This window comes from Talpa occidentalis, unplaced genomic scaffold (genome assembly GCF_014898055.3).
Source record: "Talpa occidentalis isolate TD23 unplaced genomic scaffold, MPIMG_talOcc4v2.1 talOcc4.3, whole genome shotgun sequence".
In the NCBI taxonomy this organism is placed as follows: domain Eukaryota; kingdom Metazoa; phylum Chordata; class Mammalia; order Eulipotyphla; family Talpidae; genus Talpa; species Talpa occidentalis.
Window position 1 is genome coordinate 70,658,527 of NW_023603184.1, and position 21,890 is coordinate 70,680,416.

General features: G+C 40.4%; 1 protein-coding gene across 24 annotated transcripts in view; it reads right to left on the bottom strand.

The window, feature by feature from the left end:
• NCKAP5 (NCK associated protein 5) overlaps positions 1–21,890 on the bottom strand; it is a 1,249,968-nt gene that overhangs the window by 835,649 nt on the left and 392,429 nt on the right. For 2 of the 24 annotated variants that reach the window (XM_054699663.1, XM_054699659.1), the window contains exon 1: positions 5,534–5,832. The exons of the other annotated variants lie outside the window; for them this stretch is intronic. The gene's annotated coding sequence lies outside the window, so the exon portion shown is untranslated. Of the gene's footprint in view, positions 1–5,533; positions 5,833–21,890 lie in introns of those variants that run through there. 24 annotated transcript variants of the gene reach the window in all.

Genomic DNA, 21,890 nt, shown 5'->3' on the forward strand with positions numbered 1-21,890 from the left:
GTGGAATTTTACTCAGTTTAATAAGGCCCTCTACTGGCAAGCGCCAAAAACACAATCTCTTTCAATTTTAAGTAAACTATTTGAATTACTTCCAATTACAAACTCTCAAATTCCTGATTCTACAATCTGGACTAAAAGAATGAATGAGAGGAAAATGATAAAGAGAGAAAATGTCACTTCAAGTGAGTCATTCATTTAGTCACAAATAGCACTTGCTTTTCCTGTGATGAATCTATATGGATGTCAAGTGTACTCAGAAACAGGATATTTTACATTAAATTGTATCAAGTATTCATGGAACCATAAAACCAAATTACCCTGTTATATACTAACCACAATTAACCAAATCATTTCTATTTATTCACATAGAGTAATTGACTATAATTAGAATAAAAGAAATGTTGAAAGCAAACCTCTTAAACTTATTCTGATATGGCACAGCCAATAATTAACTGCGGCATCACAATCAACAAAAAACAGTATATGGTGACTTGAGAATTTAACTACTCATATAAGAGTGTTTTAAACATAAATTATCTTATACACTTGTCAAAAGACTGTTGGAACAATGGAGAAAATTTAGCTATATATATTACTAGAAAACTAAGTAAAATTTCCAAATGAGGCAATTAATAACTCTAGGGAAAGTATTTTAATAAAAGGAAATGTGATTATAATAATTTGACTTCACAGTAAACTTTAATTATAATAATGATAAAATAAGCACTAAATATACATTAAAAATGGTGATACAACATGATTGGAGAACAAGGCAGGTATGGGAGGTAGAAGAATTATAAATTGTAATCTACCACAATGGAAAATATATAACAAATAATTTGATATTACATATTCACATAAAATCATTACTTAAAAATACTCAAAAAAAAAAAAAAAACCACAACTAAAAGGAAACCCTTTGAGCAACAGGGCTGGAGAACAGGGAGGTAATACTACAACACGCACACACTAATGTGTATATCACATGTTTGTGTATAGTGTATATATGTAAATATGTGTGTCACATGTTTGTATGTATAGCATATAAATGTAAATGTTTATATAAAATATGTGGTACTTTCACTTAACATTCATGTCTAAGGACAAACATAATACGTAATATATGATACATAATTATAAATTTAAATAAACATTTTGATACTAGTAAGTTTTCTAAATTACGAGCATGATTTTTAAAAGCTTCTAAAGACAGGTTAGCTCTGACAATAAAAACCATTCAGGACCTATCTCTTGGGTTGGCCTGGATCAGTGTTCTATGTTTCCAGATTCAATTTGCCAAATGAAGCAAGTATCCTTTGTGAACATGCATATCAACACTTGTTCCCACATTTCAAAACCAACAGCTCTTCTTTCAACACCATAATATTTATCTGCCTCATTATTATCTGGGCTTATGTTCCAAAATGGGTTTGGGACTTTACTCTTGAACTCAGTCCATTGGCTTTCGAAAGTGCATCCAAATTCTACTCAAAGGAGTCACTAATCCAGAAAGTTTATTTCTAAGAGGAGAGATCTGGTTTCTCGCCCTGAAAATACCAAGACTAATTTATGTAACTGCTGGGAAGTATCTTGTGTAATTGAGGCTTCCAAGTCGACACAACACACTTCATTAAGCAAGTATGTATTGGGGCACAGTTAGTTGGAGGGTAATGTTCTATGTATCTGAGAGATTTAATATTTCATCTACAAAGAAAGCACAACTGGGAACCCAAAATTCCAAAGGCATTAAACTTTGTGGAATTGGAGAAGTAGAGATAAAAAAAGACTATCAGCTACCTAGTGCTTAACACTTGCCAGTGTTCACCCTCAACCATTCTGGTTATTTAAATACACTATCACAAAATAATGCCACTTCCACTATAAACGCTTCCAAGGAAAAGTTTTGTCTAATCAAATGGCCAACCGCTATTTTCATTTTTTCCCATATTTTCTTTTTACCTACATCCCTTGCATTACACTTTGACCAAACTGAACTCAGCCTACCCACACCCATACCAAGAATGCAAATAATCTTAATGTTTAGTCATAAACTAACATGCAAGGGGATTCAAACCTGAGATTAAAACATAAACAAAAATACCAAAGAGCTGGGCATGGACTTTAGACACTTCTGAAGGCCTAGAAAATATGAATCATCAGTCAGCCAGCTGGCAACTAGAGGAATTTATCTGCTTGGCTGCTCTGCCAATGCAGTCAATTCAGGGAAGACAAGAAAAATCAAAGTTCCACTGTGGGCAAAGCTCATCAGAAGAATAGTGTTACGTGTCCAGGGAGCAATACAACGAAAGAATAAAGGCTCGGGGTTCAAACCTCTTATTACCCAAGTTACCTTTGCATGTTACCTCATCTTTCTGAACCTCAGCATCCTGGCCTAGAAGATGACTGTAATGATCACAATAAGAAGGCATGTGCAAAGAGCTCAGAAGTGTGCCTGGTGCACAGTAACCTCTCAATAGTGATTAAAGAGAAGAAAGCAGTTTTAATCTTCTTTTACGGTCTCATTAGGCATGCATGCATACATTTTTTTTAACATTTATTGGAACCTCATTCTGTGCCAGGTGCTGAGCTATACACAGAATTACAAATTGATAAATTGGGCGGATGGAGAACTGCCAGAGGCAGGAGTATAAAGGTACAGAGGTGCTAAAAACATCCAAGTCCAGCATGTGTGGGTAACAAAGCAATTCCTGGCAGCTAAACGAGCAGTTCCCATCTACATCATCTGAGAAACTTACCAATTATACCTGGGTCTAAAATCCACCTTAGAGATGTTCACTGGTTAAGTTTGAGGCGGTACAGAACATCTTCATGAAAAAACAATAATGACACTAGCTAATAGTCACTATGCTTAATATATGTCTAGTACTGTGCTGAGTGTTTTAGCTATGCTAATTTATTTAATCCTCCCACATGCCCCTGTGAGGTGGGTACTCATTATCTACATTTTAAAGATGAAAATTCAAACAGAAAGTAAGTGACTTTATTAACAAAGATCATTAAGTTAGCAGTGATAGAAGCAGGACTGAAGCCTGGTCAGCTCCAGAACACAACTCCTCAATTAGTATGCCCTGCTGTCCCTTTGCCTTAATGGGAAGATTCAGATGAGCTGACAGACTAGGAACCTTGAAGACTGATAATGTATGCATGTATATATGTATGCATATTTGAGAACATGGAAAGGAATGAGATACGGGAGGTTGGCAGGCATCATATCAAGAGTAGCTGTTTGCATGCTGAGGAATCTGGCATTGAGGACCTCCAACCACAGTAAAGAAGAGAAAGCCACTCAGGACACTTACATGATAACTGCGACATCACTGTCAACCAAATGTACAAACCTGGGCATCTGATGCAGGAAAAGGGATACCTAAGATAAGCCATTCACTCACTGATTTATTTAATACTATACATTGAACTACAACTCTGCACTTGTGCCCTGGATATAGGAAATATTATTGTAGCCTTTGTTTTCAAGGGAAAGAGGTATTTAATTATGTGGCAAAGAGCTCCAGATCCCACAGCAAACATTAGCACAAGATATCATGAGAGTCCAAAGAAGGAAAGCATAACTTTGACTTGGAGTGTCCACAAAGGCATCCCATAGGCAGGGATGTCAGGGGAAAGGAAGGTTTCAGCCTGCAGTGAAAGCATGGAGGAGGAGAAGGAATTCATGAGAACATGAAGAGGAGGTTTGAGTGGTAAGAAGAACCCCAAAGAGGAGGAAGAAAAGAAATTGTGGTCAACAAAAGGAAGTTTGAGATTTGGAATTGAAGCAGAAGCACAAAATGCCAAAGGAGGGACCCACCTTAGGTCATTCAACCTGTACTTGAAGCAAAGTGCCTTCTGTACTATTTCAATTGCCCTAATTGCCTGGTTTGCCTTTAAACTATCAACTGTGAAATAATCATAGACTTCTCTAGCTAAAGTAATGAGGAACAGAGATGTTAAGAAACATAACAAGAGACAAAACAGGAATACTCTCTCTTTTACAGACCACCTCCATCAATACACCTTCACCCAGCCCTCCTCTTACAAGAAGCCTATTAACCACGTGTAGTCCTATTGCAACTGTCATCTTTCAGAACTGAAAAGTGGCAAGAATGCCAGAAATAGCCTAGAGACTGACACCACCTTGCAGAATGATTTTTGGACAAATCATTTCCCTTCCTTATGCCCCAGGTTTTCTTCCATAAAAGGGTGTTTTGATGAAGCTGAAAAAATATTGGTAGCAAATTCCTTATTTAAAATGGAAATTAGCAAAAACCCACAGAATTCTAATTCATAAAACATAAGCAATCAGAGTGTGCTGTGATGGAAAAAAAATCCAGAGCTGACAAACATTCACATTAGAGGACCATGGAAAACAGTAAAAAGTTTTAGAACTTTCTGGCAGTAGTTTCTTAGAATTCTCTGAGACTAGAGAAAAGGTGAGGGTTGTTGCTGCTTTCCAGGGCCGGTGACAGAGGCACTGAATTGCAGAACAAGCTGGGTGTCCAGGACTGAGTCATGGAGTAACAGACTAACAACCACTTCTTGCCAATCCCTGCAGCAGGGCTGTCAGGTCTAGATGACAGGAATCAGCCACAATATGCTACTGGCTGCAAAGGGCCGAAATGCAGGCACTGAAAGCAAACCCAATGAACAGAAAGGCAAACAATTCACGTGGCTCTTAAGCAAAACTTCAGGTGGCCCAGTGCAGTCACAGTGGGAGGGGAGGGAGCCTGGGTCTGGCAGCAGGCAGGGAAAATCTGGAGTATTTAGAGTCCTGAGGAAAGGCAAAGAGAGGATGCAGAATTTGCATTCTGATCTAGCTGAGTGTCAAGTGACTTTTTCAGTAGTACATTTTAATTCGAGCTCCTAACTCACAAGACAAGTCAGAATACTGAACATTTCTCCAGATACCCAGTAGAAAATAACCTGGAGAGAAATGGTTTCAATTTCAAAACATTGTTATATTCCTTCAAATTCTCTGAGAATGAATAAGTGTGTGTGTGTGTGTGTGTGTGTGTGTGCACACGCGAGCGCGTGTAGAGGATGCAGGCAGGAAGAAACAAGACATTATAAACAACATGCACATATTAGAAATCTATAAACCACAGAAAGGATCAGAGACAAAAAGTGGGATTCCCCTTCCAGCACACCAGTTAATTAAAAATGGGTCTTTATAGTTTTCTATTTAAATTCTTAGATCAACCTAATAGTTTTTTGCTTGGTTGGTTGCTTTCTATTAAAAAAGAAAGAATTTCTAACCTCCCTTCAGAAATAAATGAGGATTAGGAATTCAGTATCGTGTTATCATCTGCCTCCTGGTGCCTGTTCCAGACAAGAGTCCTGTACACCTACCCCAACAACTTTAGCACACTGTAATTACTCAGAACAAATGTGTACTTGTTGGGGCAGCCTAGAGAGCCTGTAGATACACATAAACATCAGCATCTCACTTTAAAAGGAAAGCAAGCTGTATAAATAAGAAAACTGTTACAAGAGTTTAAAAAAATCCCAACAGTCTTACTTGTAGTTAGCTCTTCAGTCAACACATATCACAGCCCTGGAGACAGACACAGGAACTGCAACAACTCTCTCTCCAGCTAAAAATTTCCTCCCGAGTTTATCCTCTGTTTATTTTTGAAGCATTAAAAGGCCGCGCTAAGAGAACACACTCAGTTTTCCCGAACATCCAAAGCAGCAGCAAAGTCTTGCAGTGAAATCAGAGCAAGTTTGTGGAGACTTACTCCCTCGACCGCGGCTTGGTGGTTGCTCCAAGCTTGTAAATACAAGCTCCGTGGACAAAGTCCCAAATGACATCACTGGCAGCTGCTTATTGTTGAGTCTTTATTAACTGACTGTCAAAAAGAAAGGAGGGGGCGGGGAGCAAGAGTATCTTTTCTGCAGCAAAAATCAGCATCTTAGAGTGGATTCCAGTTATACAGGCGTAAATAATCCCATTGATTCAAAATTTTCAAGAGCTCGGCTTCTCTCAGGTTAGATCCTTTTGCTGAAAAAGACAGAGAATCGCCTCCACCAGTTTTCACTGGATAACTGACGACAGGGAAGAAAAGTTTGAAACCCCAGCACTGCCTATCAAGTTATACACACACCTGTTTCCAGTCTGCTTCAAAGTTTGATGATTCATAAATTCATGAATATTAGTTAGTTCTCCTATCGCTTAACAAGTTTTACTTTGATATATATACCTGGCTAATTTTTTTTTCCTAATTGAATTGCCCTAATAGCAACTCTTTTTAGGCATGTTTTAAAGTTGTCCAGGAAGGGGTCTCTGAAATTGCAGGCAAAGTTTGCGTGCATGGACAAATAGGTGGGGTCTTTCTGAAAAGTGGAAAGTTTCTTCAGATTTGAAAGATTTTAATGATTTATCTGCAGGAGCCCCACCATATAAAAACAAACAAACAAAATGAATAAGAACTTCTGCCAAGTATCTCTAATAAACTCCAAAAGTACTGTAAATCCCACTTATTTCCAACAAGCAAGATAAAACTGACACTTCCCCCTACCCCTTGTTTCCCCATCTCATGGACTCTCTTCTTCTGTCAGCTGGTTCTTAAGATTTTTATAGTTTATCTCCACCCACCTAACCTAGAGAAACCTACACCAAGTTTCTGCCATGAAGTTCAAAAACTCTAGTTCACTGTTCTCCTTCCTTCCTCTGAACTGCAATAAGGATGCTGACTATTTATATTTATTTGCTGCTTTTTATATAGTGACTTATATTTTTAGCTTGTTTTTTTAGCCATCTGTGTTCTGTCTCCCAAACTCAGTTTGAAAGGTCTTTGAGGGCAACCATTGTGTTGCAAGTGTTGTTTATACCCAATTTGTCTGCTATAGTGAATCTTAAACAGAAATGGGGGGAAGGGGGCACACTGAGGGTGGAGGCAGGAACAAGATTCGTGGATTCCATGGAAGGGGTGTATATTTAGATTAAGCATTCTCCCTGTCCTATGAAAAACAATGACCTCACATCTCACTACTCACCCACAGTAGATGCTTACTGCATGTGCAAAAATTATTTTCTCAAAGTGCACAGACTGATTTGGGAGGGTGTCAAGACTCCAAAATATGCCACTTTCATGGGTGAATCAGTTAAACACAGTACATATGTTATATGTCAAGAATGGATCCTAAATCAACATAGTATTTATGTAAAGCAAATTAGAAGTAGCTGAAAGATTTTAAAAGTACAAACCCTTAGCTCCCTGGTGGTGCTAAAGTCTCAGCACTATCACGCTATCACCAGCTACTGTGGCATGAGTTTGATCCCTGGCCAAGGAGCTACCTACATGGCACAGCAGACCTCTCCTGTCTCCCCTGCTGCTCCGCCTCAGCAGTATATTTCAGTAGATCTGCCTGTTCTGCTCCCCACTCTGTCTCTGGTGAATCCTCTCACCCCCCACACCTCTGGCCTGTACCCCAGTTCTTGTATACATAAATGAATCTTTAAAAAATAAACAAACAAAAATAAATCTTTTTTAAAAAGTACAAACCCTTAGGCCCAGCAATTTCTTATTTCCAGAGTAATCCTTAAGCTCATAAACCATCCCAAGGATATAAGTTCAAGCATGTTATATATATTAACATTACACAATAAACATAATTTTACAGATTTTCTTTGAAGAATTATTTGTATATCAACAAAATGGTTCTTTGACATTCATTAATATGAGAAAACTTAAATTATACAGATTAAGGTATATTTATAGTATATAAAACTGAGAAGGAATTGAAAGAGTTGAGGTAACTGTACACATAGTGACATGAAAAAAGCTGGTATTTTTTGAACACATAGAGTAAATCACATTATAAAGTGTAGCATATGATAGGAGGAATTATACAAATGATTAACCATAGCTCCCTATGGGGTGTGAGAGAGGGTAATTTTCTCTTGTCTGCTTATATGTAGTTTAACTTATTTGTTCCTAATGACCATGTTCCTCTTTTGTTATTTAAAAAATAATAAAAGTACATGATTGTACAATTTTCAAAATGTATCATAAGGAGATACATTATGCCTCTAACAAATTTCTAGCATATAGTAAATGCTCAATAAAAAATTACTAATTGAACACATATTTGTGGAGTTTCTGCCAAGACACAGGAGTACTTGGGAGTGGATAGGAAGAAAAAGGAGAATCAGGATCTTCATTCCTAATTGAATTGCTAACCCCTCTCCCTTTAGGACTGATTTGAAAACTCTTTAGCCTCTTTCTACCATATGAAATGATTCAAGGTTAAGTGTGCAGGACATAAAGTGCTGACCTTTCTTATGCAATTGTTGTTTGACAAATGGAATTTTAAGGTAAGACAAGAACTGCTTTGGTTCATTTGGCTGGTTGCTAGTAAGCACTGGAGGGAAAGTCAGAAAACTTCTAAGGGTTCAGGTTTGCGCAGGTCTTTGTCATGGTTGGTATAACATTAAGGAACTCTCCAGGGGGAGGGTAGGAAAGTCTAATCCATGGTGAGTCTTTACAGCTTTAGAAAGAAAAAAAGCTGGGCTTAGAAAGTCAGTGGCCTGGACTGAGGGCACAAAATCCAGGAATGTCACTCCTATGTGTAGTCCAAAGGCCTCTATAATGGAAGTTCACACACATAAGCCATCCATTAGATACGACCCTTTTCTTTAGGGGAAAAAAAAAGAGTACAAGCAAATGAAAAACTGGAAATTTCTACAAAGGTCACTTAGTTTTTTCAAAGCATTCTTTCTGTTCCTCTAGAGAAAACATAATTGGAGCATTGCCTTACTTCCTAGTGAGGAGATATCTCATGTCTCTAATAATTTCAAGAAAAGTAAAGTAGAGCCTGAATTTCCTGCATGTTTTTATTTTGCTGTGATGCACACTACAGGAACCTGAGGCCAGATTCTGCTTAAATGCACATTTGGAGCCCCTTGGGGGTGATCGGGTCACATTTTGCAAAGTGAGAGTTAAATGCAAGTATTTAGCTTGACTTACAACTTAGTTTAAAAGCAAATAAGGGAAGTGTGCTAGGGGGTCAGGGGGAGGGGATCTGACTTCCAGGCTTTACTAGGTGATCATTAACGCTGCTGGCAAAATTACCTCCACCTGCTGAGGTGCTTGCTTGGCCCACTTTCTCTTCTGTGCTTTCTAGTCCTCATTCAGGTGATTTTCTCTCCCCAGGAAGCCAGTCAGCGTGGCATAGGTTTGCCTATTTACCTGTTGATTTTTTTTTTGAAAAGCCTTATGCTATATTCTTTATGTTAAGCATTTTCTGTCATAGATTAGAAAATCCATAAAGGGAGAAATGGTAATGAGATCTGCAAAGCATGGAACAGGGCAAAAACCCCTTAAAGGTGATTGCTAATGAAGATGGGGTATTACTAGAAGCTAATAATAGTATTATCACAGATAGTTTCCACCTACAATGTCTGATGTCTCTTCTCTCTTCCCCTCTCATCCCCATAAACAAGTACAACTTCTGCCATTTATTAAGCATTTATATGTGCCATTGCTTTAAATGCATCATCTAGAATTCAGCTTTAAAATAACCCAGTGAATGTATCTATTATCTTCATTTTCCTTTGGCAACTAAGGAAACTGAAGCCAGAAAGTTAGGTTACTTAAGTAATTTAATTATGATCACACAAATAGTACGGGGAAGGTCTGCATGAACTTCCAGTGTCCTAGGGAGGACTAGATCTCACTGAGAATTATAAATTGAAAAGAGAGCTGGGAAACCAACATGATTAATGGCAAATTGAAGAAAGAAGCATGTAGCGATCATTAAAGTACTTAGTTCTGATTCCTATATAAAACATATGGCTGCGGAGATTCACAGACCTTCAGACTTCAATCGCAAACTTGTATGACGCGTGCTCCTCTCCATAACTAGCCCCTAGAGGAAATATATTTTAGGCTTCAAAGACAGGTGCAAAGACCATGGGGATCAGGCCCACAGGATTCAGTCTCAGAGCATCGCCATGGAGTAAATTCTCTATGTCCTTTGAGAAAAGCAAGATCCAACTGCTGGAAGGCAAAAATATCGGAGAAGGTCATTTAATTATGTTTACTGCCTGTTTCTCCTTATACTGGGAGCCTTGAAAACTTCATCTTCCTTTTCCTCCAATAGGTATTTTTTTCGTGGAGCTTATGGTACCAACAGGGCGTTAGAGACAGCCTGTGGCCAGCCAGTCTACTATGATCAAAACTAGGATGATGAGTAGATATCATGGAGGCCCACCCTGGCCCAGGGACTATGGACTTTATCTCCCAGTGTGTGGCTGGCTATTTTTGGGGTGGTCAGAGACTCCACCCAAACTGGCTCAGGCTAACCTCATCCTCTAGGGTAGAACACACCTGCCAGGAGCTTGACATGATCTTTGGCGTGATGCCCTCCAGTGAGACCATATGAGCTTTGATCTGGGTTACAATCTACCTGAAGTTGTATAGCTCCCGGGTGCTGGCAAAGAGCTGTTTGCCCTTAGCCACTGCTACCATTACTGCAAAGCTGGAATGTAGACAGAGGAAGATGCTGGGCTGCAGTCCTCACTGCCCTGCTGCCTCACATCACAGTAACACCTCAGCATTTGCTGAAAAAATTAGCATGACTTTGAGGGTGTGAATATGGGGTCTTGAGAATGTTTAGAAAGTAACCCACTTTGAGCCTCCCTGGTGGCGCAAGGGGTTAAGACAAAACCTATGAAGCTATCCACAGCCACTGCAGCACGAGCTCAATCCCCAGCTGGCCAGGGAGCAACCCACATGGCACCCTGTCTCTCCTCTCTCTCCCGCTGCTCCCCTCAGCAGTGTATTTGTCAGTCTGCCTCTTCTGTTCCCCACTCTGTCTTTGGTGAATCCTCTCACCCTCCACCCCCCCCCCGCATCTCTGGCCTGTACCCTAGTTCTTGTATGCATAAATAAATAAATCTTTTTTAAAAAAGGCAATAGAAAGTAGCCCACGTCATTCTCAGACCATATTTCAAGAAGCACTAGTTACAGCCAGAGAAGTAAATATATGAGCCTCTTGTCTACAATGAGATATTGATAACACTCACGTAGCTTTGCCCAGATTCCTTAGAAAAGAGCACTGTGATCAATCGGCAAATTCCTGGTAAGCATTACCTCCAATAGATGACATTTGAACACAAAGTTGGTGCACAAAGCACAACTTGGAAAAGACAAAACAGGTGGCACATTGATACTCCCAAACTCATCTTATGATTAAGACATTTATAGGCTTTTAATGGCTGCAGAGGTTACAAAACTCCCTATATATAAATCAAACAAAACGAAGAGTAAACCATAAAGTGTGAAGAAGTCCAACAAAGTTCAGATTATTCCCAGTACAGTTGCTTTGATGCATTTCATGACATATCTAATTTCAAACTTACATATGCCTTTTTTCCACATTAAGGGAGGAAAGGCTGCTCAACGGTGAACCCAACACACGCATCATCTATCTATTGGCTGTTGACACTAGTAGGACACCAGGGACCTTGGAGGGGGGGGGGTGATAGATATGTCAGATTATCTGTTGGAAGAGGATACGGAAGGGAGATAAGATGTGTGAAATGTGACTTATTATGAAATTGTGCCAGGAGCCTACCCTGGAGATGCGGTGTGCGGCCCCAATCCATCTGCTTTCTCAGCCAGCTCAGGCTCCTGGCCCAGCACCAGGAGGAACAGTGAGGGTTAATGTTCTGAAGGCTCTTGATGAAAGACCCTATGTAAGTATAAAGTATCACCATGAAGTTAGAGGATTTTATTTCAGCCTCTTCATTGTGTTGTTGACAGTGCATACTGTGAGTTTGACATTTTTAACTACTTTGCTTGCCCCAAATCAAAAGGGTTGAACAAAAGGAGGTGGGAAAAGGGGGAGCCATAAAGTGGGGGCTCATATTTTCCCCCTGACTTTGATTTTACTCAAATCCAATGTATACCATTAAAGTCCAGTTTGCAAGCCAGGTGCTAGTTCAGAGATTTATGTAAATTCATTAAGCTACAAGATGCAAGTTGCACTCCTTTTAACTTGAGAACAGAGTCTTCCTGAAACTCAAGCCTGAAGGGGCTCTCAAGGGATGTGCTGTCTGTAAATTGAGAAAGCAGCTCATTTTGTGGCCCGAGGTGATTGTCTAAATTAAAAGACCCCGAGCTCGATTTTCACCAGATATGGAGAGGCCTTTACAATCAGCGATAGCACCAAGGAAAGGAAGGCACTGGGGACAGCCACAGACTCTCCCTGGCATATGAGACTTGGATTGTTGCCTTCAATAAAGTTTGCCCTGAATGGCAGTCAGGCCGCTCCCTGGGTCCCAACACACAGAGAGGCTCTGGCCTCTATCCCACCACCTTATATTAGCACCAGACAATGCCCTGGGATGCGAAGAGGAAAGATTAACATGCTAGGACTCCTCAGGGAATGGCTGGGAAGGGCTTCCCCTGGGACAGACACCCAGACTCTGGAACACCTGCTGCATCTGCCTAAGTGTCCAGCAGGGTCCTGGGCTGACTTGGGGTATTCAGGGGAGCCCATTATTCCTCTTTTAGTGATGACAAAGCTTCCTGAATTAAGAAGACACAATTTGGGTTAGTGGTAGGAATGGCAGGTTGGGGGTCCATTGGAAGGGTTAGCTGGAAGACAGATAATACCTTTTTTCTTTCCTTTTTTTTCTTTTTTAAACACATGCATGTGTACATGTACATGTACAAAATATAAGTTCTTTTCTCTGATCATCTGATATTTTAAGTTCCAGAAACATCTATTTTTGTGTGGCATATATTCCTCTAAGGCCCTTTAGAAAGGCAACTTTAAACATCAGAGAGCAAGGTGGTAGCCCTCTCCACAGTCTGCCTCCCACCAAAAGGCCCTCGGGAGTCAACCCAAGGGGCAGAAAGAGAGGGTCAAATTTAACAGTAGACTCAGGTGCAAACAGCACTTGTGGAAACAGAGGGCCTTGCCACCTACCCAGATACAGCAGCTGTTCCTTGCCCCAGGCAGGATCTCCCAGGTCCAGGGCAAGCCCTGCCCTTTGGTCCCAGTCAATAGACAGGGAATGCACGTAAGCAGAGACGATGCAGAGTTAGTCTTTCTCTAGGAAAAGGAATACCCACCCTTTCCTCACATTCCCAGGCAGAGCTCACTGTGATGTCCAGAAGTGCTCCTATATGCAGGAAAACACATACAAGAATGCTCTGTAGAGGCCTCCCCAGTGGCGCAGTGGGTTGAGCACAGCACTGTGAAGCTGTCCACAGCCTCTGCAGTGCCGGTTCTATTCCAAACTGGCCGGGAGATTCCCACATGAAGTGATAGAACTCTCCTGTCACGCCCGCTGCTCCCTTCAGCAGTGTATTTCAGTCGGTCTGCCTGTTCTGTTCCCTGCTCTGTCTCTGGTGAATCCTCTCACCCTCCCGCACATCTGGCCTGTACCTAAGTTCTTGTATAAAAATAAATAAATCTTGGGCCTCTCCTGGTGGCTCAGCAGCTGAGCACTGGGCTGTGAGGCTGCCCGCAGCCTCTGCAGTGCTGGTTCGTTCCCCGGCCGTTCCCCCAGCTGCTGGCGAGGGTCCCACAAAAAAAATAAATAAATAAAAATAAGTAAATCTTTAAAAAAAATGCTCTGTAATTCACCTGAGTCGGTAAAACAGAGGGACCCAACCCGGGGGATATTAGGGGGCTACTAGGCCTTAGGAGATAATGGAGCCCTTCAATTCTATTGTCACTGATGTTTTGAATTTTTATGGTCAATAAATCCAAGGGAATTGCTCTAAAACAAATTAAGTCTTTCTCAGTACAATGCTCTACTGTTAAACCTAAAAATCTGTTGGTGGGAAAATTATTTTAAAGTATAGCCTTCTTATTAACAATGGAGAATATTCAAGGTATTAGTCATTATTATTTTCACTGATTAAATAACAAGGTCCTATTGGTCAAGGTTAGAAATCATTTCACGTTGTGGCTATAATATCTTCTAAATAAATATGAAAATATTTGTTTTATAAGAAGAGGAATATAGTTAGCATAACAAAGAGGTTTTGGAAGGTTATATTAGCAATAGGATACTTTGGGGGCTTTTTATCTTCATTTTATGGAATATCTGATTTAATATTTTTCAGTTAGGTACACTATCATTTGTTCTTTGTTACTAACAAAAGTACATTCATGGTCCACAAGCTCCACCCTAGTATATATTGGCCCTCAATCACCTTGGCTCTTCCATGTGGGGAATTCAGTCAATATTAGTGCAACCTAGTTCTATCTTCCACAAGCTGGGCTATGTGACTGGTATACTTAGATATTTATTTAATGGTAGTGAGGAACAATTTAAAAAATTATCTTTTATTAGGCGGTCAATGAATCTAATCACACTACTATGCACTAAACACACACACACACACACACACACACACGAAACAAAACCCATCTCAGGAAATTAGCAAGAGTCCAAACAGAGCAGTGCTATTGTTCTGACCTGGAATTGGAATAAAGCAGGAAGGCTCATAGAATATATTGTGAAGGAATTTTAGTTGAGACTTTCAGATTTTTGTTTTATTTTTTAAATGAAATCTTAGATAGAATTTGGTTACTTATAATAGTTCAAAGGACAATCAGTTGTTCAATCAGTCATATCCTTGGGAGAGATCTACAAAACACCCTGCCAGCCCTCACCCATCCTCCTCAACCAAAAGGAGCAAGAAAGGATTTACATTTGTAGGCAGGGCTGGATGAACTGAATTTAACTATATTAGTATTTCTGTGTCTACTTTATTCCTTTTGACCATGTACTTTGAGGTCCCTTAGCCTATTCCTTCTGCATCACTCAATTTAGCCCTTAATTATTTACAGTAAGGACTGGTTCTTCACATTTGTTTTTCATAGGCAACTCTTACATTCAAACCAGATTTTTGTGATCTTGAAGCAGAAATATATTCTATACTCGTTCCCTCTGTACTAGTGTGATGGTAGGCATGTATAAATTGTTGGACTAGATAGCAGTTTATTCTAATTAAAGAAGGAGACTTAAAATTAAAGGAGGCCTAGAAGATGAGGGCAATCGGACAGATTTGATCCAACTAGGGATGCCAGTCACAGGCTTGAAGGTGTGGACGAGAAGGGGCGAGGCAAGGCCTCAGGGCTTCAGGTTAAGGAAACTTGGCTGCCTCTTTCTCCTTTTCACACTTTTCCTTTTATAGTTACCTCCCATTCCAAGCCACATGTCAAATGCACATTACCATAACTGCCGCTCCTCCAAGATGCAATCAACACCACTTAATAATGGTGAAAGAAGTAGAGTCTAGGGAAAATAATGTATTATTATCTAACAAATGTCAACTTTAGAACTACATTAATTAATCTTTTAAATATTTTCTATCTTTTAATTTATTGTAGAATTTACTTATTCACTTACTAAATCATTACTAAATATTTTTTGGAGCAGTTTACAGCTAATATAACAAATCCTTATTGAACACCTATTATAGTCCAGAGTTTATGTATTTTTTTAAAGATTTATGTACTTATTTATACAAGCACTGGGTACAGTCAGAAGCACGGGAGAGTAAGAGAATTCACCAGAGCCACAGCGAGGAGCAGAACAGGCAGACTGATGAAGTACACTGCTGAGGGGAGCAGCGGGCACAGTAGGAGAGGTCTGTGCACCATGTGGGACGCTTATCAGCGACCGGGGATCGAATGGGCACTGCAAGAAGCTGCAGGCAGCCTCGCAGCCCAGCACTCAACCACTGCGCCACTGGGGAGGCCCTTTATGTATATATTTATGTATATTTTAGAATCTGAGCAGCTATGAATATTCACAGAACATTCTGTGGGTATCTAATATTGGAATATATGGAAAAGTTCACTGAAAAAAAAGTATTTCTACTCCTGTTTGATAAAAATAAAGCCAAAACATAGGGGTCATTAGTCCAAGGGTGAGAGGTGGTAAATGAGATAATATGTTAGGAATAGAAAGGTTAAGGCAACTTGACATTACAGTACAGGTAATTGAGCATGAGCCACCAAAGTCGGATAAAAAGAATTTAGCCAGTTCATCAATGGAAATGTAATTACTGACTAAGTGTGAACTGTGGTTCACATGAGGTCAGACAGTCCAAAGGTTACGGAGTTAGTGAATCACATTAGATTGTCAGAGCATTTCCTGTAACACATTCCGTATTTTGGAAATATTTCTCACTCTCATTTCAAAGTTGAATCAAGGGCCTCCCCGGTGGCACAGCAAGTTGAGCGCCACGCTATGAAGCTGTCCACAGCCTCTGCAATGCAGGTTCGATTCCTGGCCGGCCAGGGAGGAACCCATACGGCACCACAGACCTCTCCTGCCTCACCAGCTGCTCCCCTCAGCAGTATCTTTAGTCTGTCCGTCCGCCTGTTCTGCTCCCTACTCTGTTTCTGGTGAATTCTCTCATCTTCTCATGCCTCTTTCTGTACCCCAGTTCTTGTATAAATAAATAAATCTTTAAAAAAAAAAAGCCACAAAGTTGAATCAAGAGCAGTTTCCATCAAATCCTTTGGACCTTGGACATGAATGAAGCACCCTTAGAAATGCATCAGCAAAAGAAGGTAATCTCTTCACTTTGCACAACAAACTTCCAACCAACACCAAGCTATGTCCAGTTTCCAGTTTGCTCTGGAGTCAGAAGTCAAGTTTGAGTGGAAGTACGCTTCTCACTAACTCTTTGACCAACTGGATAAACTGAATTAAACTATAGCATTCCCCTTCGGTGAGAGAGAAGGAAAAATAAAAGAAAAGGATGTTCCAGAATCAATAAGGTGAGGGCATTGATAAAAAGAAGGCTCCCAGGGTTACTCCAAAATGCACATGGGTGCAGAAGCACCCAAGTGTGGACCTAAGACACTGGCTCAAGACCAGACATGCCTCTCTGGCCTCGTAAGTATTTAGGTGCATTGTGTCTTTGACCTCTGTTTTCATCCTAGATTTATTGCTTATTTTACCATCCTTTCCCTGTCCTCAGGAGTTTGTTTCAAATAATTCCTTCTTCTAATTCAGTGTCCTGATGTGCAATTTCCTCTTGATCTATATTTATTAGCTGTCAAGCACAATTGAAGCACTGTAGGAAACATCAATAATGTCTCAATTCTCTATGACTCTTAACTAGACAGAAAAACATCTGCCCATGGTTTCTGAACTCTCTTCCCATCCAACACACCATGGCTTCAGTTGTAACTCCAAGAGGTACTTTGAAAAATGCTTTCTATCAACCCACTGAGCACCCAGATAAATATCAAGTGTCCTGGGAAACTCCTCAGTCTGTGCAAACCAAGAAGGTTGATATTCCTAAACCCAACATGATCTCTACTAGCAACTTCACAAAGACACAGACACACACACACACACACACACACACACACATCTAAGTGGAAACAATATGTTTCTATCCTATACAAGTCCCTGACATCCCCAAAATTGTTCTTATCAGCCCTTCCTCAACCTGCTTATCTCCTTGTACTCTGAAGACTTCTATTTCCCATTGAGCCACACTTCCTGCAGTAAGAAACCTCTACCCAATCAGTTTGTATCTACATTCCTTGCTATGCTTCCTTCCTTCATTGTTCTCTCTTAGCCTTAGGGCAAACTCCATCTCTGTAAAAGGCATCCCTCTAGAAAGGGATGTTGATGTGCACATTCCTAGCAAGGCCTCCTCTTTCAGTCTGAAACTTGACCTGTGGTAGACAGGGATTTACATACCCAGATCCCTCTCTAAGCAATACAGAGCTAGGAGTTTATAATCCTATTGTCAAGATTAGGATCTACTTGCCTCTCCCAAGGGCTTATCCTTCCCAAAGTGGCCAACATAATTACTGATCCAAGTAGAAATATAAAGAACAGGAAGGGCTGAGTTGATCAGGGTCACATGCATTTCACAGCACCAGGGAGAGCAGGCTGAGGCTCTAATGAGCCTCTGTCATAGTCTACCTTCTTCTTGTGTTCTGGCCACATTCATCCCCTTCCTTATGCAAGTGCCTCTCCCCAATCAATAGTCTGTAATATCCTTGTCCAAACTCTAAAGACTCTGTCTCAGTTTCTGCATCTAGAGAACCCAACCTGTTTCAGAATTTTAAACCTTTAGAACTTAAAGTACAAAGCAGGTAAGTGTAATTTCTCCAGAGTCCTCAATAAAGTAAGTTTCTAGGACACTGAATCAGGGTGATAAATTACAATCTGGAGAGCTAGTACAAAGGTAACCCAAAAATAATCTCAAGGCAAAAAACAAAAAACAGAGAGCAGAGTAGCTGCTTTAATAATTAAATAAGATACACAAGGTCAATAATCACAGCCATAACTAATGATCATAACCATTTCTATAGCACTTAGTATATGCCAAATGCCTACCACAGTACTTTGAATGCCCCAGCTCACTTCATCTTGACCACAATCAAATCACTTAGATCCCTTCATTACCCACATTTTTCAGTGAGGAAACTAAGGCAGTGAATAACTCATTTGAAGTTGCACAACTAGGAAGTGGACAAAGTAGGAATTCAACTCAAGCAGCTACCCTAGTCTCTGCCAAGCTTTCCCTACACATGATGTGAATGTAGTGTATATACAAGAAGAGGGTGAGCAGTAAGAAATCGGGTGATGGGGAACCAGAAGACAGACAGGACTCAAAGGGATGGGGCAAAGAGTGCATAAGAACAGCGCATCACAGCAGGGCCCCTGAGTCTGGCTGGATCCTGATCTAGCCATAGCCTTCCTTGATAGAGCCAGGGGTCAGCTTAGGGTTGACCAGCCTTACCCCACCTGTGAAGGCAGATGAGGGGTGTACTTGACCAGTGTAAAGGATTTGAATGCAGGCATGCAGTTAGCTCTTGACAGAAGTCAGAAATAAAACTACCACAATGAAATCAGAACTAAAACTGCCACTAAAACTGCCACAGTGGAAGAACTATAACTGCCACAATGGAAGTGATAAATGAATGTCCTCATTCCACTCGTGACAATAAACATCTCCCTCTGTCATCAACAGACCTCATCAATATTTTGATGACCTGTCTTTTTCCCTAGATAAAGAAATGCTCTGTGTTAAACTAAGATAGACCCAAGCGCAAGTTCAAATCACTATGCAAATGCCCCTATGGGTATCACATATGTACCTTTCTCTCCCAATTATTGTTTTACCCTGAAAATGTAATTCTTTAAATTCCCAGCCAATAGAATGGATAAGAACACAATAAGTATTTTTGGCTTCCATACACATCAGCACAAAAAAATAGAGATAAAATTGTTTTCTTTCCCTTTTATCGAATTCTGGTGCTGCAGACAAGTTAGACAAACCAGTGAGCTCACTGCCAACACATCAATCAAAAGATACAGGGACAAAACACAGATTCCTTGGCTGATACTCAAGAGGACAAAATCTTCCCACTTCCCCTCGTGAACTGTTTGCTGACCCATGAGTTACTGCTGAACTGGGATAATCCAGGTCACTCTGCATCTTGGAGATGAATTTCAAACCAGATTCTACCTTCACACACATATGTATGTGTATGTGTGTGTGTATATACATATATATATATATATATATATAATCCTACTTCACAAATTATTCATATTCAAAGTCTTTGGTCAAACAAGATCTAAATTCCTGTACCTCTGTGTCTCTGAGGTCTGTGTATTATTCAGATGGCTATGGATGTGGAGATTGAACCTCTGGCTATATACATAGAAGGGAAAACAGCTATTTTCTCTTTTGCCATGGAAACTCTGTACACCATGGGGTGCTAAGGAGAAATGAACAGCTTTAATAACTTAGGGGGGTGACTGCCTCTACCTTAGCCAGCTTAATGGAGCTGTGGTGTAGCATAAATCACCGTGTCTAATGCAGGCTGTCTCTGGAAGGCTCAGGGAAGCTTCTTACTCACTTAGAACAAATCAGCATGGGATTTTCCCAAGACAGATAAGCATTTCCCCCACAAGTTTTAATCATCTCTCTATACTTTACAACACTCAGCATGCAGGACTTCAGAGAAAAGGGTACATTGTGGAAGGACTTTAGGTTGGATGTCATGTTCCCTTACACATAATCAAATCATCATTATTTTTCAAAACCCTATCTTATTCATATGTGAAGATTTATGAATATATGACCAACCCAGAATGTGCAATCAGCATAAAATGAGTCTTTATTTCCTTTCTCCCCTGCCATCCACCCCCAGCCAAGAGTTTTGCAAATAAATAGCTCGAAACTGAATAGCTATTTGCAATCAGCTCTTGAAATGCTCCACTGACATTCTGTTTCTTCCCTTTTCTTCCAATCTATTCCTCTTCCTTTCCTCTTGCCCATCGTTCTAATATGACATAAGGAAAGAATATTTTAATCAAATCTACCTTACTCCCTAACACTTTTTCAGAACTCTGTTTTACATGGAATGACCTCATCACGAGTTAATCTTGCATTGCTGGGCCTCCCCGGTGGCACAGCGGTTGAGCGCTGGGTTGCGAAGCTGCCCGCGGCCTCTGCGGCGCCGGTTCAATCCCCGGCTGCTCCCCAGCCACCGGAGGAGGGTCCCACATGGCGCGCAGACCTCTCCTGGCGCCCGCTGCTCCCCTCAGCAGTGTACTTGGGTCTTTCTGCCTGCTCTGCTCCCCACTCTGGCTCTGGTGAATTCTCTCACCCTCCCGTGCTTCTGACTGTACCCAGTGCATGTATAAATAAATAAATAAATCTTAAAAAAAAAAATCTTGCATTGCTACTAAAATAAATCTGTATTGAATGAGAACATTTGTTTTCACCTCTTCAAAATGAATTTAAAATTCTTTAAAGTAAACTCGGGAAGGAAATGTCTCTGATGCATCTGAGTTCCAAATAGTATCAAACGCTGTACCCTTGTAAGACATTGCTAAAGATGATTATCTAATTAGACATCTGCAGATCTTCCTTTCCTCTGTCCATTTCCTGTTCTGCAGGATTCTTTGTATGGAGAGGGAACCCTCTTAATTGGAACACGCTGGGCTGGCTAACTTAAGTCCCTCTGTTCTGCTTGGTGAAATCTCATTGGCTGTATTGAGGCCCAGGTGTCAGTTTGGGAATGCATTCTCCCAGGGCAAGCATCTGACCCTGAATCCTTGGCAAACCAACTGTGACAGGTTCTTCCAACAGCTGCAGTGGCAGGCTGGGTTTCCAGGTGATTAAATAATCCTGCTTTCTTGCCTGCTCATGTGTTTGGATCAGAGCCATTTCCCTGGAACAGGGCTGAACCAAACAGGGATGTCTACTCACGGACCACAGTTCAGTATCTATGGATTGAGGTGCTCTCTAAATTTTGAAATTTTTTTTTTAATTTTTCCCAGAACACTCAGACCCAAAGTTATCATAAACATGCCCCTGGAAACATGAGCTCTTCCATTTGCCTAAAATGGGGCTGAAATGTCACTTTCCCTTGTAAATAATTGTCAAATTTGATAGTTCTGCTTTGAAAAGGAGGGACTAATTCTAACACTGGCTAGAAAATATTTCTTTCTTGCAATATTGGGCATGCCCATGCAACATACATTCAACTACATGTGTACACCAGATGAAGATTTGGAACAAGGAGAATTATACTCAATGTATTTGCATTATCCAAAGACACAATGGCATGTCCTGGAGAAATAATTAAGGGAATGATTTTTGGTGAAGTTTAATGCTGCTGATATGTAAATACCAGGGGCCTCCCAGTGAATAAATAAACAAATCCACAGCAGGTGGTGATTTAATTTAATGATAGCTAAACTGCTGCAATGGGATCCTACAGACCAGTGTTTTTAAACTGCTCCCTGGACCTCTAGTATCAATGTCACTTGGGAGCTTATTAGAAACAAATTCTCAATTTAATCAGAAACTTGAAGTGGAACCCAACAATGGTTCAACAAGTCCACCAGG